Here is a 15,661-nt window from a genome sequence, read left to right as displayed (position 1 = left end):
AATCTCTGCAAAGGTATTTCAGATTTGCCAGGTCAGCTCTCTCTGGCTTCAAAGCATCACGTCAGTTGACCCCAACCTGATGCTGATTATTAACAAAGTATGAATGCTTGACATTTGCATCAGCCTCCAGCAAACATTTACTGAGTACCTACTACATGCCAGGCGTTGTGTTCGAGGCAGATGATGTTACTGTCCCTGTCTCCATGAACCTCTAATCCAGAAGACAGAGAAGGACTAGGAACAAGGAGAATGGTACCTTGTTAGAGGCAGGTCCAGGGAAGAGCAGACAGAGAGGTAGCATGTCTCCTCCTGGAGTGGTGGGTGGCAGTGAGTCTTCTTCCTGGGTGCATGGGGACTAGAGGGACATGCCAGGCCTCCACAGGGGTAGGCAGGCATGCCAGGGCTCCTGGTGGAGGAAACAGCATGGTCACTCAGGGACCCATAGGGAGGGAAGGAGTGGTGGGCTGGAAAGGTGGGCAGGAGCCCTGCGGAAGAGTCTTTGCTGTGACTGTGTGTCACCACAGGATTGGACACACAGATGTGACATATGCGGCTTTGGGTTGTGAAAAAGAGCCACCAGAGGGTACAAAATGAATGCAAGAGGGTATGAGATTTGAAGCAGGGAAACCACTTTTAAGGGACGTGCACCAGATCCCAAGCAGTCCCTAAATTCTTGCTACTTTCTCTACTGGCAGTGGGATGTTGGGCAGCTCACTGAACCCCTTTGAGCTCCTTCCTTGGGGAAAGGAACAAATGATAAGATAGAGCACCTTAGACACTTCGGTTGCAAGTGACCAAAAGGCACCTTGAACAAGCTCAGTCAAAAAGAAGAATTTATAGGAAGTCTCATGTTGCAGGGAGGTCCTCAGGGCAGCAGCAACACTTGGTGCTGGGAGGCTGTCTTTCCACCTCTCTCAGTTCTGCTCCCATGGGAACGTTGGTACAGCCCTTCAGGTTGCCTTCCCACTGGCAATGTCTGCATCTCTTGTTTGAGACCCAGTTGGACAAATCCTGGGAGTTTGACCAGGCTGGAGCAGGACACTCTTCCATCCACTGTCAATAGGGACAGCAGATGAGATGCTGTGATTGGCTCGGTATGGGTCTGGTGGATCCTCTTCAAACAATCACATGTGTGCAGGGAGGGAGGCAGGTGCTGAAAGTGGTGGTAGCTTCCATTCAGAACTCAGGGTTGTAGGGTGACAAAAGAATTTCCTAAAAGTATGGGTGCAAGTCTCAGACAAGAGGAGAGATGCTGGGCAGGTAACGTATTAGCTCAGGGTGGGCTCTCTGGAGCACACCCATGTCTTTCTTCCCTCTCAGGCAAACATCTTTATTTCCCTCTCCTAAACCCTAAGGACAAATCCTAAAGGCAGCTTGTCCTGAGCTTGCCCCCTAAATCTGTCTCCAAGGTCCCCTTCACTGACTTCTCAGTGAGCTAACAGCGGCTCCTCCTAGGCTCACTTCTTTTCTATAAAGCTTCTAGGGAGGCAAAGCAGAGCACTGCATAAACTCTCCCCTGTTGCTTTTTCTACTCTAAGCCCTTCCTTTGTTTCACTGTCCCCAGCTTTAATAAGTGTACTCTCAATAATAAATAAATAAACAAACAAAAAAACATCAGGTTGGCATGGCAAAATGCTCTGGAAATGTAAAACATACAATTCTGGGATACTGTTCACCCTTTGAGAGTGGTCCTTCTTTGGGTTTATCTCATGGTAGGGACTTCATAAGCATGGTATGGAGTAGTGGATGTCAGCTATTGAGTTTGTGGATAGTTAGCAGGTATATGCAGGGGAGTCAGAGTATATCAGGAATCAGGTCTAAAAGCCCACATTACATGGTATTGACACATGACCAACATAAACCTTGAAACCTCCCCTGGCCATGCCATGTTGAAAAACCACATACAGTCTCTCAGTAAGTTTGACAGAATCACCTTCCTCCAAGTTGGAATGGATCACTGTTTTCTTTGGTCAGACAGGAGAGGAAGCACTTGGCTTTTACGGAAGAGTGATGCTTTATGAAAAACTGTATTAGCATTAAACCCCATTCTGCCTGGTAAGATGCTCAGGCAGGAACCCCAGAATAATTTCTCCCAGCTTGGGCTCTCTGGATATGGGCTCACTGAATGGAAAGGCAGGTGGGATTGTTTGTCTTACTTAAATTGTTATTTTTATCTTAGTGGGAACTGCCCTGTTCACTACAGACTCTCCAGGGCTTCTAACCCTGCTTGCACATAGTGGGCCCACATTAATTGTGTGTTGAAGGTATGGTATCATTGCACAAGATGCCATGCTTGGTACTTAAGCAGTGACATAAGGAAACTGTCGAAACTGGCCCTTCCCTCTAGACACAGTCATCCTAATACAGGAGTTAAACTGTGAAATGCCTGGAAATTCTAGAAAAGACACTAATACCACTCAGGAGAAGTTAACTGTCAGTGATTCATAGAAGAAAAAACAGTTCTGGTGGACTCTTAGAGGAAGTAGTACCTTTCTCTAGGGACAGTCTCCTGCCCTTTGTTCTAAACCCCATTCTTTTTCCTTCTCCATCCACTCAAACAGGTGTCCATGTTCCTGCAGCCTGGAGCAAGTTCAAGCCCAAGGATTTACTTTAAATATACTGTGCTGGTGCCTGGGCTGGCTTCCTAGGGACTCCTGGGCTTGGAGAAGTGCCGGGGGCCAGGAGGAATTCTAACACTGGCTGACAATCAGTTAATTCCAAAGCCAATCTCAGGTTTCTCTTACCTGAGTTTGGGGAAACCTGACATTGTGAGGGTGGTCATGACAATTAGATCTTGACCTGGTGACTTCCTAGAGGGAGGGGCCTTATATTTCTTCCACCTCCATGACACACCTCAGTGGAATAAACCATGGGCTGCCCTGCTGCTCTTTTAAATGTATGACCCCCAGTTCTAGAACAGAGCAGGGACAGCCCCTTCTCTGTTCTTATAAACACATTAAACAGAACAAAGACTTTCTCCTCTGCTCTCACAGGCAAGAGAGGAAAAAAGGGCCTTTTACTCCTCCTGAGCTGCTCTGGCCTGGGAAGATTTTCTCTGCTGATGGCTTTAGACTCACGCCCCGATGGGGGTCGTGTAACTGGGATCACTGGTGAGCATCAGGCCAGCAGGTGTTTAGTGCATGCAGGGAGGCAGCTACCAGGCATACCACTTACAGCCCACATGGAATACAAAGTTTATTTTATGATGCTGCAGAAAAATTGGAAAGTATGCATAAATAATCATTGTACACAGGAGATTTTCTTCCAGATTTAAATTGCTCTATGTATTTATAGATATGCAAGCAAATATAAAAGTAGGATTGTTATAATTTTGTGACCTGCTTTTTTCACTTTCACTGTGTCACAAACATCTTTCACTGTTAAGAAACACAGAGTTGCTACATTAATTTTTATGGCTACATAATATTGTGCCATGATTTATTTAATACTATCCTATTATTAGGCATCTAGTTCTTTGCTAGTTTTTGCTCTTATAATAGGTAATGCTATAATAAAATGTTTTTGAATATGCTACCACACACTTATTTAATAATTTCCTTAAGAGAAGTTCCTAGAAGTAAGGTCAGAGAATTAAAGGGCATGCTGTGATGGGAGGGTCACCAATGGGGCACACACATTTTTTTTTTGTCTTTACCACTCTGACATCTTGTGTCTTATTTTAATTTTAATTTTTGACTTGTAGAGAATTTGACCAATTTTATATATTTAGTGTCTTTTCAAATGTCTTCTTTTGGGGATTGCTTATTTGTGGAAGATTTAATGTGAGGTAAAATGACTCTAATTTACAAGTTCAGACAGTTTGAAGCATGCTAGTCTTATTAATTTCCACCTCCCCTTCCCTATATTTTTCACCTTTTCTTGAGAGCTTGTTGGAAGCTTCTACCAGGGGAGCATAGCTATTCATATACCCCTTACTGAAGACTGGTTTTCTCCTCTAGTTGGAAGGTCGTCCTCTTTGACCAAGGGCATGGCTTCAGGAGGGATGCTCATGGATCGGTGAGGGAGGAAGGGGACACCCGCCTAGCCAGCCAGATCAGCCAAATCAACACTGGTGATCAATGGGGTAACAGATGTCGCAGCCAGATCACCCTCACATCCTATTTGTACCCTTTTCTGCATCTGACCTATGTTGTCTCCTCCCTCTTCCCCCACTGCACATTTAATCACTAGGTCCTGGTCCCCTGGCCTGTCCCTGCTGTGGTCTGTGGCCAGCATGACACCCCCACACCCAGCTGCTCCAGACATTCCTCAAGATCGGATTTGGTTCACAAACAGCTGGGCTGAGGGGTTAACAATGAGTAAAACACAATTGCCACTGTCCAGAGCTGAGCATCAAGTTGGAGATTCTACATGCTGTGTGTCACTGATGCAAGGCCAATTCTGGGATGCTCATTCACAGAAGGGACAGGGGTCTGGAGGAGAACACATTCATTTCAACTCTTGGATCTCTGATGATTTCCTAAAGACATTGGAGCTTGAGGGGAAAGGTATTTCAGGCAGAACAAACAGTATAATATTAAGGACAACCACTTATTAAATAAGTACCATGGACTAGGTTGCATGTCATTGCTAATTCTTCCAGCAGCTACACACAGGAGGTATTATCCTCACTGCTTCACAGCTGGAGAAAGGCTTAGTGAGGTTAAATAACCAGTGCAGAGCTGCTGGGTTTTGTCAGAATAGGGATTTGAACCCCACTCTGTTAATGTTTGCTTTGTGTTAAAGTTATAGGGTAGAGTGCACCGAAGATAGGATTATTGGGGGCTAGAGGCTGGGGAAGGATGCCTGGTGTACAGAGCTGAACTTCAAAGAGCTGCAAATGAGCTGGCTAGAGCCTAGAGTCCCTAGTGTCCTGCTGCCTAATTCAGGTCTCACGTTCTCCAAGAAAGTTTTCCTGATTTCCTCAGTTTACCTAGATTTCCACCTTCATTCCCCCACTTGTAGGTGTGACCCTGTGCCTTCCTTTCCCATGAACTTAATTACTGTATACAAATGTCTACTCATGGGTTTCTGTTCGACAGTGAGCTCCTTGAGGGTGGGGCCACATCTGAGTGCCTTTGCATTCCCAGTTTGTGAGGAAGAGAAGGAAAGAGTCAGTGAAGCATTGGGTGTGGAGAAGAGAAAATGAGTAAATTTGAGGCAGCTGGGCAGCCTTTAGCAACAGGTGATGTGCTGAGGGCAGGGGAGAAAGAAAGCTCTGAGGATTTAGCCTGACTGTGAAGAGGGAAGACCTGTCCTCCAGCAAAGGGGTGTGAGAGAAGCAGATGGCTGGGTAATCTCACTCCTCCCACAGGGTGAGAGTCAGGGATGGGAGAGAAGAGGTGGCTTTATAATGTCATGAGTCTAATGCTGGCAGGACCTGTGATAAAAGTAACATGGACCGAGGGAATACTATCTTGGTTCTGGTCTGAGACTGTCTGGGTCCAAATTCCAGCTTCACCACCTGACCTCCTAGTGCTTGTGGCCACCTACAGAACTGTCTCTGTCTCAGTTTTCCTCCCTGAGGAAATTCCACCAAGCTCAAATTTTGAATGAATTGTTCCAGTGTGATATAGACCACATTTTTAGAAATCCATTTATTGTTGGATATTTGGGCTGTTCCCACATTTTGGCTATCACAGATAGAACATTTGAATATAGCTGTCTGTCTGAGTCCCTGTTCTCAATTCCTTGAGGTATATATCTAGGAGTGGAATTGATAGATCATAGGATAACTCCAAATGTCACTTTTTGAGGGACTGCTAGACCCTTTGCAATGTGGCTGCATCATTTTCCATTCCTACCAGCAACATATGAGGGTTCCAACTTCTCTACATCCTCACCAACAGTTAATTTCTGCCTTTTTGGTGATAACTATCCTGCTGGGTGTGAAGTGGTTTCTACTTGAGGTTTTTATTTGCATTTCCTTAATGACTAGTGACACTGAGCATCTTTGCACTCACTTTGTGCTGTTGAACCAGAGGCAGGACCTGGTGTGACTGCCTTGTCTGAGGTTGTACTCCATAGGAAAAGGCACCTGAACAATGTGATTCCTCCCCTTGGTTTCCCCAGGGTGTGGGGTTGGCTTTTAGCATCCTGTTTAATTTCCACATGTGGCAGGGGAATTGGAGCTCACCTTCCTCTGTTAAACAGGTACATTAGTCCCTGACTCAGAGTGAAGACAAGTAAGAAAGGGGAGAAACCAAGAGTGTAGACCCTGAAGCCAGATTACAGGGGGTCCAGGCCTTGGGCTGAATGAGTCAGTGTCTCTGTGCCTCAGTTTCTTGTCTATAACTGAGTTTAACAATAGGAACTTCCTCAACAGGTTGTTGTGAAGATTAGATGAGTTAATATATGAAGGCCAGCACTCAGTAAGGGTCTGCTGTAATTGTCCCTGCATTCTGCATTTCAGCTTCAGATGGACACAGGCCACTGAGCTCATGTTTGTTTTGCTCGTCTCACCAGCCTCCTCAGAGGTGTTTATTGACCACCTACATTTGAACTACATAAGCACTCCCTCATCCATTGTTTTCCTGCATCAGTCTTTAAAGCAAAAGGAGTGTGGTCTCAGTTAATGGCTCCTCTTGTATCTAAGCAAGACTTTGTTGAAACCCTTTAGAGACTGTGCATCTCTGATCATCAGACGTGGGGCCAGGAACACAAAATGGGAGAAGTAGAGCTTGAAAGGACAGTTTAGCCCCCCAGACTGCAGCTGCCTGGTCACAGATGACAAAAAGAAAAACCTGCTTCTCTTTTTGACTCGGGCCTCGTCACATGGCCACTGAATCCTGCCCTGACCCACAGTGATTTTCAGTCCCTTTGGCATGAGGCTCGGCCACCCTAACCCCAACACTCCTGGAAATCCTTCTAGGGAAGTTCATCTTGAACCTTTCCTTAGAATGGCTTCTTCTGCCACATCCATGGTTCCTTATGCTCCCTTGATTCTCACCTTAAGATAAGTCTTAAAAGATCTTTTTGTGTGTGCGTGTTTTGGCAGCACATATACTAAAACTGGAAGGATACAGGGAGGATTAGCAAGGCTCCTGAGCAAGGACGACACCCACATTTATGAAGTGTTCCATAAAAAAATCCCTTTTCTCTCTCCATCATGCCTGAGCACACAGGTCATGTGAGCCCATGGTAAGACAACAGCCACCCACAAGCCAAGAGAACAGTCCTCAGGATGAGATCTGCCTTGCCTGCAGTTTGCCTTGGTCTTCCTAGCCTCCAGAACTTTCTGTGCCGAATGAAGTAGAGAACAGACTGAAGCTGGGCTAAGTAGGGTCAGGAGACAAGTCAGAGGCTTATGTGCAATAGCTAAGGAAGCAGGAAGGGTTCCCTTCTCCTGAGTGATTGAGTTGAACAGCCGGGAGTTGGGACTCCTTATTGTGAAGAAGAGGAGCAGGTACCTCCAGATGAAGCCTGGAAAGGAAAGTGGAATCAGGAAAGAAAAGGAAGTGTTTCCACAACCTCTGGTCCCACTCACAACACTGGTCTTTTTGGTTAAGTGTATCAATTTTTAGTCAGTTTTGGTTACATCATTTACAGTTAAAGCATCACAACATTCCAACAACAAAAATCTTAAGCAGGAAAACTCTTACTTTGGGATGAGAAACAGTCAGTTTGAGTGTCTGCTTTATCCATTTTCTAGCCTTTTTCTAGCTCAATAAGCACAAACTGTTTTAGATGGCAGGAAGTGTTCTAGCCTGGGAGAAGAAGCCAGGAGCTGAACAGCATGTGAGGCAGAGGGCAGAGGGAGAGCAGCGTTGTTGCCCTGGGTTTGAGGGCGCATCTGGGACCACCGGGAGGAGCCAGTCATGCTCATGGCAGGACAAGTTAACCACTTTGGGGTGTGGACCAAAAAGGGGTCTCAGGGAAAGTAAACTCATAGAGAGATCTGATCATAAATTCCTAACTGGGCAGCCATGCCCCAGGTCTAGAACTTTATAGTAAATGTTTATCTTCGCTCTTCCTCTTTAATCTCAGATGCATAAAAGAAAGTGCAAAACTTATTCTCTGGAGTGTTTGAGATCTTGCTTCCCTGTAATTGTCATCAGTTTTGACTCAAACTCTTAGAAGAATTCTCGACAGGTTTGAATGTTCCTTACATCAATGAGGATAACCTAACCCTTCCCTCCAGCTGCAAGGCACTGGTCCAAAGCCTGGCTCCATACCTGTAGCTGCACAGTGTCCTGTCTGCACAGTGGGGTTAAGTGAAAGCATTGTGTACTTAACACGGTGCCACACAGGCTTTGATTGGCTTCAGGAGAATGTTAAGTAGACTTTCCCAGTGATTGACCCAAGAGTCCAGCCCATGCTCTGAATTCAATGGACATGTGTGGAAAGCCTGCCTGGAGAATGAGATCCCAAGGAAAAAAGACTCTGCATTTCAGGACAGGCCCAGGACACACCCAGGGCTCCCTGCTCTGGAGCCCCAGAGCTTCTTCCTGGGCCTGTCAACCAGTCTCCAGTTTGATGAATCAGGGGTGGGGGTTGTAGCTATGGCCAGCCCATAGCTTCACATTCAAACTCTTCTACCAGGCCTCACTTCTAACTACTTACTCATTTAGAGAGTGACTTGTTCATCGGTTAGTCACACCTATCCTCATGCTGTATGTCAAGAATGACCAATAAGGAAGCATTTGAGATGTTGCTCCCTGACTCAAATGCAAGTTGAGGAGGCTGTGTGGATCACTAGTGTTCCTTTCTCTAAATGAACACCATTCTGAGTCTCTAGCCTTTCCTCCCATCGGCTGGCACAACACCACGAATTACCTGCACAAAGAGCCTCCGTCTGAGCATGGCTGAAAGCTGTGGCACTCTTGTAGCAGCTTGGACATTTTACATTTATAAAATGAGGATTTGGACTTTGAACTAACTGCTTGTTTTTTTCTTTTCCTCTCCCAAGAATGGATGTAGTAAATCTCTAGCCAAAGGCATATGGATCCTTTCACAAGGCCAGCCCGTCAAGATCTCTGAGGTGACCAGCACATAATCAAGTGCATGGCATCAATGTGAAGTCACTTTTTAAAAATTGTACTCACTTTAAGTAATATGTTGTAAAACCCCAAACTTCTGCTTATGCTTTTAAGTCCAACTGACAACTCCCATTATTCTACTTATAAATCTAGTTAATTTTAACAGTCACTTTTAAAAGGGCTTTTCAAGTTTTGTTAATTAAATACCCTTCTATATTTTAAACAGATTTATACATTTAATATATTTGGTTTTATTTATAAGCACTGCAAATACCTAACAATCAGAACATTCCCAAACACTAAAGCAATTCTAATAAGTATAATAAAGGAAACCAAAATATAGTGCATCTCGACTTCTCATAAACATTCCAGTATTGTTTACAAACCTAGTAAAATCTCAAATCCAAACAATTACTCAATTACTCACTTTAAATTGGAATCAAGAGACTGATATATTAGATTCTTTCATGCTAACTCCTCTTATTACAAACACTCAGGATGCCCAATATACACAAGTTGTTGCAAAACCTAATAGAGATGTATTAATAATACTTTATTTGAACCCTTTTCGAGGTCAAAAGACTGTTTGTCAAGCCAAATCAGCAGGTTGTCGTTCCGCCCTCAGTGGGCTGAGGTTACAGCGCACAGGTTTTCCTGTGGGCATGGGCTCCTCAGATGTGTTCAGTTCTCTAACAAGAGCTTCAAGTCTGCAAGGGGTTGGAATCTCGGTGGTCAAGGTGTCCCCTCCCCCAAGTCTCTCACCTGCCCTGAGTCTGTAACTCCTTACTCCTAGGTTGTGTTACTTGTTTATTGTCCAGTACTGTCTAGATTCCCCCATCCCAACATAATCTCCCTGTCTGTTAGGGCCACAACTCAGACAGCTGTTAAATGGCACCCTGTTGGAATCTGTGTTTCTTTAATGGCTTTATTTAGCTCTACACTCAGAAAACAGAAGTCATGCTAAGGCAGCAGGTGGATGGACGATGTGACTGGGAGAGGGGTACAGGTGTCTTCTGCACTCAACCTCAAAAATGTCTTCACTACTGCCACCAACCCAGTATCTGCATGGGGGAGGGACATGGACTCTTTATCCAGAACCACAGGTCTGTATTCTCTGTTGTGGCTTCCTCTCCATCTTTCACCTATAGGACCCCTGGCCCTGGGAAATTTTCAAGGTGCAATGGTGAGTGGGATCACTTTACTCTCCTTAAATTTCCTGATCACAGATACTTTGTTTAAGTGCCTGGAACCTCAGCTGTAACCTGGCAAGAATTGTCTTTAGATGCAGTGATGGGAGGTTGTACCAATTTGTGTTCAGGCTGCTATTACTCAGGTGTGTGAGCGTGGTTCAGCTAAGGGGGCCTGAGGACCTTAGTTAGGGTACAGAGGTGTTCTGTTTTCTACTAGGTGTTAGTGCTGGGGCCATGTGCAGAACTATTGGTAGCCTGCCCCTTGCCCTGGGGTCTCTACTAGGCTTGTTTCAGCCACAGCAGATACTGTGGGCTGCCTGTGAACTTCCAGTTCCCACCAGGGTGTCAGTCTCATGCTTCAGTCAGAGATGACCTTGGAAAAGTCATTACTTTCTGCCCTGTGCCAGTGAGAGAGCTGGTTTCCAAGTGCAGAAACTCCTTCCTTAGCTTTGGTAGGAAGAAAGTGTGCAATGCAATGGCTCTTGTGCTCTGAATGCCTACTGGGTGCTGGGCACTCCAGGGAGAGGAAGAAACCAAGATTCAACCCTCATTTAAGGAGAGTACCTGGCCCAGCCAGGATCACACACGCTGTGAGACGTAAACAGCAGCCATGTTCCCCAGGTTGTGCAGAGCCGAGTGCCCCTTAGTACGGACAGGTGTTTGTGGTGTCAGAGGGAATAGTCTCAGGCCTTGGAGCACTTTCTGGTAGCATCTCATGAGACTACTGTTCCAAGCAGCACACCTGGGAAATGATGCTGTATTTTTTTTTACATACATGCTCGAAATCATATATGGAGCACAGCTTGGGAGCTAGACAGGCCTTGGTATCCAGAGCAGGCTCTTCTGGTCACTCAGAAGGGTGGAATGGCAACAGCCTTGTAGTGTTTAGAGAGAAATGATTCCATCCAAATGTCCGACTTTTGGTCCCCTGAGAATAGGATATGTGTCCTGGTTACCTTCGTGTCCTCAGTCCAGCATGTGGCATCAGCGCAGAGTATGTTTGTCCTGCGGCTTCTTCCTGTCGTGTTACAGGCAAGGATGACACTGGATAAAGAGACCATGTGCTTCCCTACTTATGGATGGAATACTGCCTTCTCAATGGTAGTCCCAAGGCTTGGCCATTCTAGTGTTATTTTTAAAACTTGTGGTAAAATACACACCACATAAAGTTTACCATCTTAAAAAATTTTACCGTCTTGATCTGTTTTTTTTTTTTTTTTACTTTGAGATTATGTTTATTAAAGCTGGGGACAGTGAAATAAGGAAGGGCTTAGGGTAGAAGAAGCAACAGGAGAGGGCCTAGCCTAGGCTGCTTTGGCTCCTTAGAAATGTTATGGGAAAGAAGTGAGCTATGCTGGGCTGCTATTAGCTCATGAAGAGTCAGAGAAAGGGGGGCCTTGGAGACAAGATCAGGGGTTTAGACCAGGATGAGCTGCCACTACCCATTGCTCCTCTCCTTGCAGTCTCACTGGGACCCTTGGCGTTTAGGAGATGCATACCTGTGTGGGAAAAAGATGAGGATTTTTAAGTGTACATTTTTAAGTGTAATAGTGTTAAGTACATTCACATTGCTGTGCGGCCAATCTCTAGAACTTCTTTGTCTTGCATAACTGAAACTTTGTACCCACTAAACTCTCTACTCTTCAATTCCACACCAGCCCCTGGCTACCACCATTCTATTCTCTGTCCCTATGAACTTGACTACTCTAGGTATCTTATATAAGTGAAATCATGTAGTATTTGTTCTTTTAAAAATATTTTAGTTATTTATTTTTTAGACAGAGGGGAAAGGATGGAGAAAGACAGGGAGAAAAACATCAATGTGTGGTTGCCTCTCACTCATCCCTGCTGGGACCTGGCCCACAACCCAGGCATGTGTCCTGACTAGGAATCGAACCAGTGACTCCCTGGCTCATAGGCTTGAGCTCAGTCCACTGAGCCACACCAGCCACGGCAGTATTTGTTCTTTTGTGATTGGCTAATTTCACTTAGCATAATGTCCTCAGGGTCCATCCATGTTGTAGCATATGACATGATTTCTTTCCTTTTCAAGGCTGAATAATATTCCATTGTATGTTTATACATACTACATTTTATTTATCCATTTATTTGTCAAGAAACATTTGGGTTGCTTCCATGTTTTGACTATTGTGAATAGTGCTGCTATGAACATGAGTGTGCACATATCTCAGGAATAGGAGATCTGCTTTTAATTCTTTTGGATATATACCCAGAAGTAAAATTGCTGGTTCGTATGCTAGTTCTATTTTTATTTTTTAAGTATATTTTATTGATCATGCTATTACAGTTGTCCCTTTTCTCCCCCTTAATTACCCTCAGCCCTGTACTTCCATTCCCTCCAGTGTTCCTCCCCCTTAGTTCATGTCCATGGGTCGTACATATAAGTTCTTCAACTTCTTCATTTCCTATACTATTCTTAACCTCCCCCTGTCTATTTTGTACCTACCATTTATGCTTCTTATTCCTTATACCTTTTCCCCCCTCTTTGCTCCTCTCTCTCCCCACTGACAACCTTCCATGTGACCTCCATTTCTGTAATTCTGTTCCTGTTCCAGTTGTTTGCCTAGTTTTTATTTATTTATTTATTTATTTATTTTTAGGTTTGGTTGTTGATAGTTGTGAGTTTGTTGTCATTTTACTATTCATAGTTTTGATCTTTTTTTTTAGATAAGTCCCTTTAACATTTCATGTAATAAGGGCTTGGTCACAAGGAACTCCTTTAACTTTACCTTATCCTAGAAGCATCTTATCTGCCCTTCCATTCTAAATTATGCTTTGCTGGATAGAGTAATATTGGATGTAGGTCCTTGCTTTTCATGACTTTGAGTACTTCTTTCCAGCCCCTTTTTGCCTGTAAGGTTTCTTTTGAGAAATCAGCTGATGGTCTTATGGGAACTCCTCTGTAGTTAACTATCTTCTTTTCTCTTGCTGCTTTTAATATTCTCTCCTTATCTTTAATCTTGGGTAATATAATTATGATGTGCCCTGAGTGTTCCTCTTTGGGTCCAACTTCTTTGGGACTCTAAGCTTCCTGGACCTGGAAATATGTCTATTTCCTTCACAAGACTGGGGCAATTTTCCTTCATTATTTTTTGAAATAAGTTTTCAATTTCTTACTCTTCTTCTTCTGGTACCCCTGTGATTTGGATGTTGGAATGTTTAAAATGATCCCAGAGGTTCCTAAGCCCCTCCTCACTTTTTAAAAGATTTTTTAAAAGATTTTTAAATTTTATTTATATTTAGAGAGAGGACAAGGGAGGGAGAAAGAGAGGGATAGAAACACCAATGTGTTGTTGCCTCTCATGTGACCCCCACTGGGGACCTGGCCTGCAACCCAGGCATGTACCCTGACTGGCACATCGAACCAGTAACCCTTTGGTTTGCAGCCTGTGCTCAATCCACTGAGCTGCTACACCAGCCAGGGCCTCAATTTTTTTGAATAATTCTTTCCTCATTCTGTTCCAGTTGAGTGTTTATTTATTTCTGCTGCTCCAAATTGTTGATTTGAGTCCTGGTTTTCTTCCTTTCACCATTGGTTACCTGTATATTTTTCTTTATTTCACTTCTTCCTTTCTTTTGCAGCTGTACTCAATTATTTCTGTGAGCATCCTGATTACCAGTGTTTTCAACTCTGACTCTGATAGGTTGTCTATCTCCCCATTGCTTAGTTCTTTTTCTGGGGTTTTGATCTGTTCTTTCATTTGGGCCATATTTTTTTGTCTCAGAGTACCTGTTATGCTGTAAGAGCCAGAGCCTTAGGTATTTGCCAGGGCAGGGCAAGCCACCTCACTCTGTTGTGGTGCTGTATATGGTGGAGGGGTCAGAGAGGGAACAATGCTTTCTTGGCTTTCGCCCCACTTTCAGTCACTACCCCTCTTCATCCAAGCAAATTGTGCCTTTCCAGGTGCTTCCTGGTGCTGATTCCTGGATGGTTGGGCTTGTGTATGTTCTAGGACCCCATGGGCACCTTCAGTGAACTCTCCTGTGAGACTGGTAGTTTATCCCACAGCCTCAACCCCCACAAATTTTTACAGCCAGAGGTTTTGAGGCTTTAGTTTTCTGCACTGGAAGCCTGGTTTGTGTGGTCTGTCTCGCTGCCCAGTTGTTCCTCCTGGTTTATCCACACTCGAATGTGGGACTGCCCAGTCAGCCAGCCACCACCTTGCCACATTCCCTCTCTGCTCTGGCTGCCCATCTCTGCCCCAGCTGCCCATCTCTGCCCCTCCCATTGGTTTGGATGAATATTTCTTCTTTAACTCCTTGGTTGTGGGAGTTCCATGCAGTTTGATTTTCTGGCAGTTCTGCTTGTTTATTGGTTTTAGATTGGTTGTTATCCTTCTTTTGTCATGTGAGGAAGTGAAGCATATCTACCTATGCTCCCATCTTCCATTTTTAATTTTTTGAGGGACCACCATACTGTTTTCCTTAGTGGCTGAGCCATTTTATATTGCTACCAATAGTGCACAAGGGTTCAAATTTTTAAAACAGCTGTTTTAAGACTGGTGTGTGTTCTCTAAACAAATCTCACTTGAACTTGAAAATATAGAAACTTTTTATTCTATTTTCCTTTCCTTTTTAATCTTGCCTCCTAAGTTTTCCAGTGTATAACTGTTTGACAGCAAATGAATCTGATTTAGGGAACTGAGTTGATGAGAAAATACTAGAAACCCTAAGGCTGATTAAGAAGTCTATTTCAGCTTACAAGCCTCCACCACTAGGAAGAGCCTGCAACTTTGTTCATTTTCCTCCTGTCTGCCATGACCTCTCTAGCTGGCATTTCACTGACGTTTGAAGTTACCTGATTCCACTCCCACCCCATGTTGGGAACCGCCCTGACTGGTATCAGAGGCTGAAACCCCCGCCTAGCTAAGGCTAAGGGAACGCCCTTGGAACTGTAAGCCAGCAAGGAGACAAAAGCTTATCTTCCTGGCAGGAATGCTGCTTCTGCTGCTTTATTCATGACTGAACCCCCAAAAAGCTTGGTCGGTTAGCCAAAGACGGGTAAGATTCCCCACGGGGAGAACGACCTAAGCCAGGCACGATCACTTTGGGAGGCCCCCCCAAAAGAAGGACTTGGGGGGCTGCAGCAAAAGGGGGTGATGGACCCTCGCTCCTTGGCTTTGACATAGCCTGAGTTCTCAGCGTCTGGAAGAAAATCTCCTTATCTCTCATTGCCTTAGTTCCCTTGCTCCACCTAAGCCTGAAACAATGACAGGGTGGTGCAGCTCGGTACTGAGAAGTGTGGATTCCCCAGGGTGATCAGGCCTAAGAAAGAATATGTAAATTACTGTGAAACCTTCTTTGTTTAGAATGCTCTCAGTTGAATGAGAAGGGTCTTAGGAGGAAGTTAGTTTGTTCCTCAGTCTTACAGCTCTTTGACCCCCCAACTCAATAGACCGGCAGAGTTCTTTGTTTTCTATAGTTCCTTACTTCCCCCTAATGAGTACTGTACTTTACCTGAATTATTATGCA

At 44.5% G+C, this 15,661-nt stretch overlaps 1 protein-coding gene and 1 non-coding gene across 3 annotated transcripts in view; both read left to right on the top strand.

Moving 5' to 3' along the window:
• Positions 1–15,661, top strand: part of STAU2 (staufen double-stranded RNA binding protein 2) — a 423,958-nt gene that overhangs the window by 386,959 nt on the left and 21,338 nt on the right. The window lies entirely within an intron of this gene.
• LOC123825872 lies at positions 6,986–7,088 on the top strand. The gene has a single exon (XR_006786969.1). It is a non-coding gene; the product is annotated as a U6 spliceosomal RNA (small nuclear RNA).

This window comes from Phyllostomus hastatus, unplaced genomic scaffold (assembly GCF_019186645.2).
Source record: "Phyllostomus hastatus isolate PE091 unplaced genomic scaffold, TTU_PhHast_1.1 phas_contig_65, whole genome shotgun sequence".
Lineage (NCBI taxonomy): Eukaryota > Metazoa > Chordata > Mammalia > Chiroptera > Phyllostomidae > Phyllostomus > Phyllostomus hastatus.
This window is presented reverse-complemented; position numbering and strand designations above follow the sequence as displayed.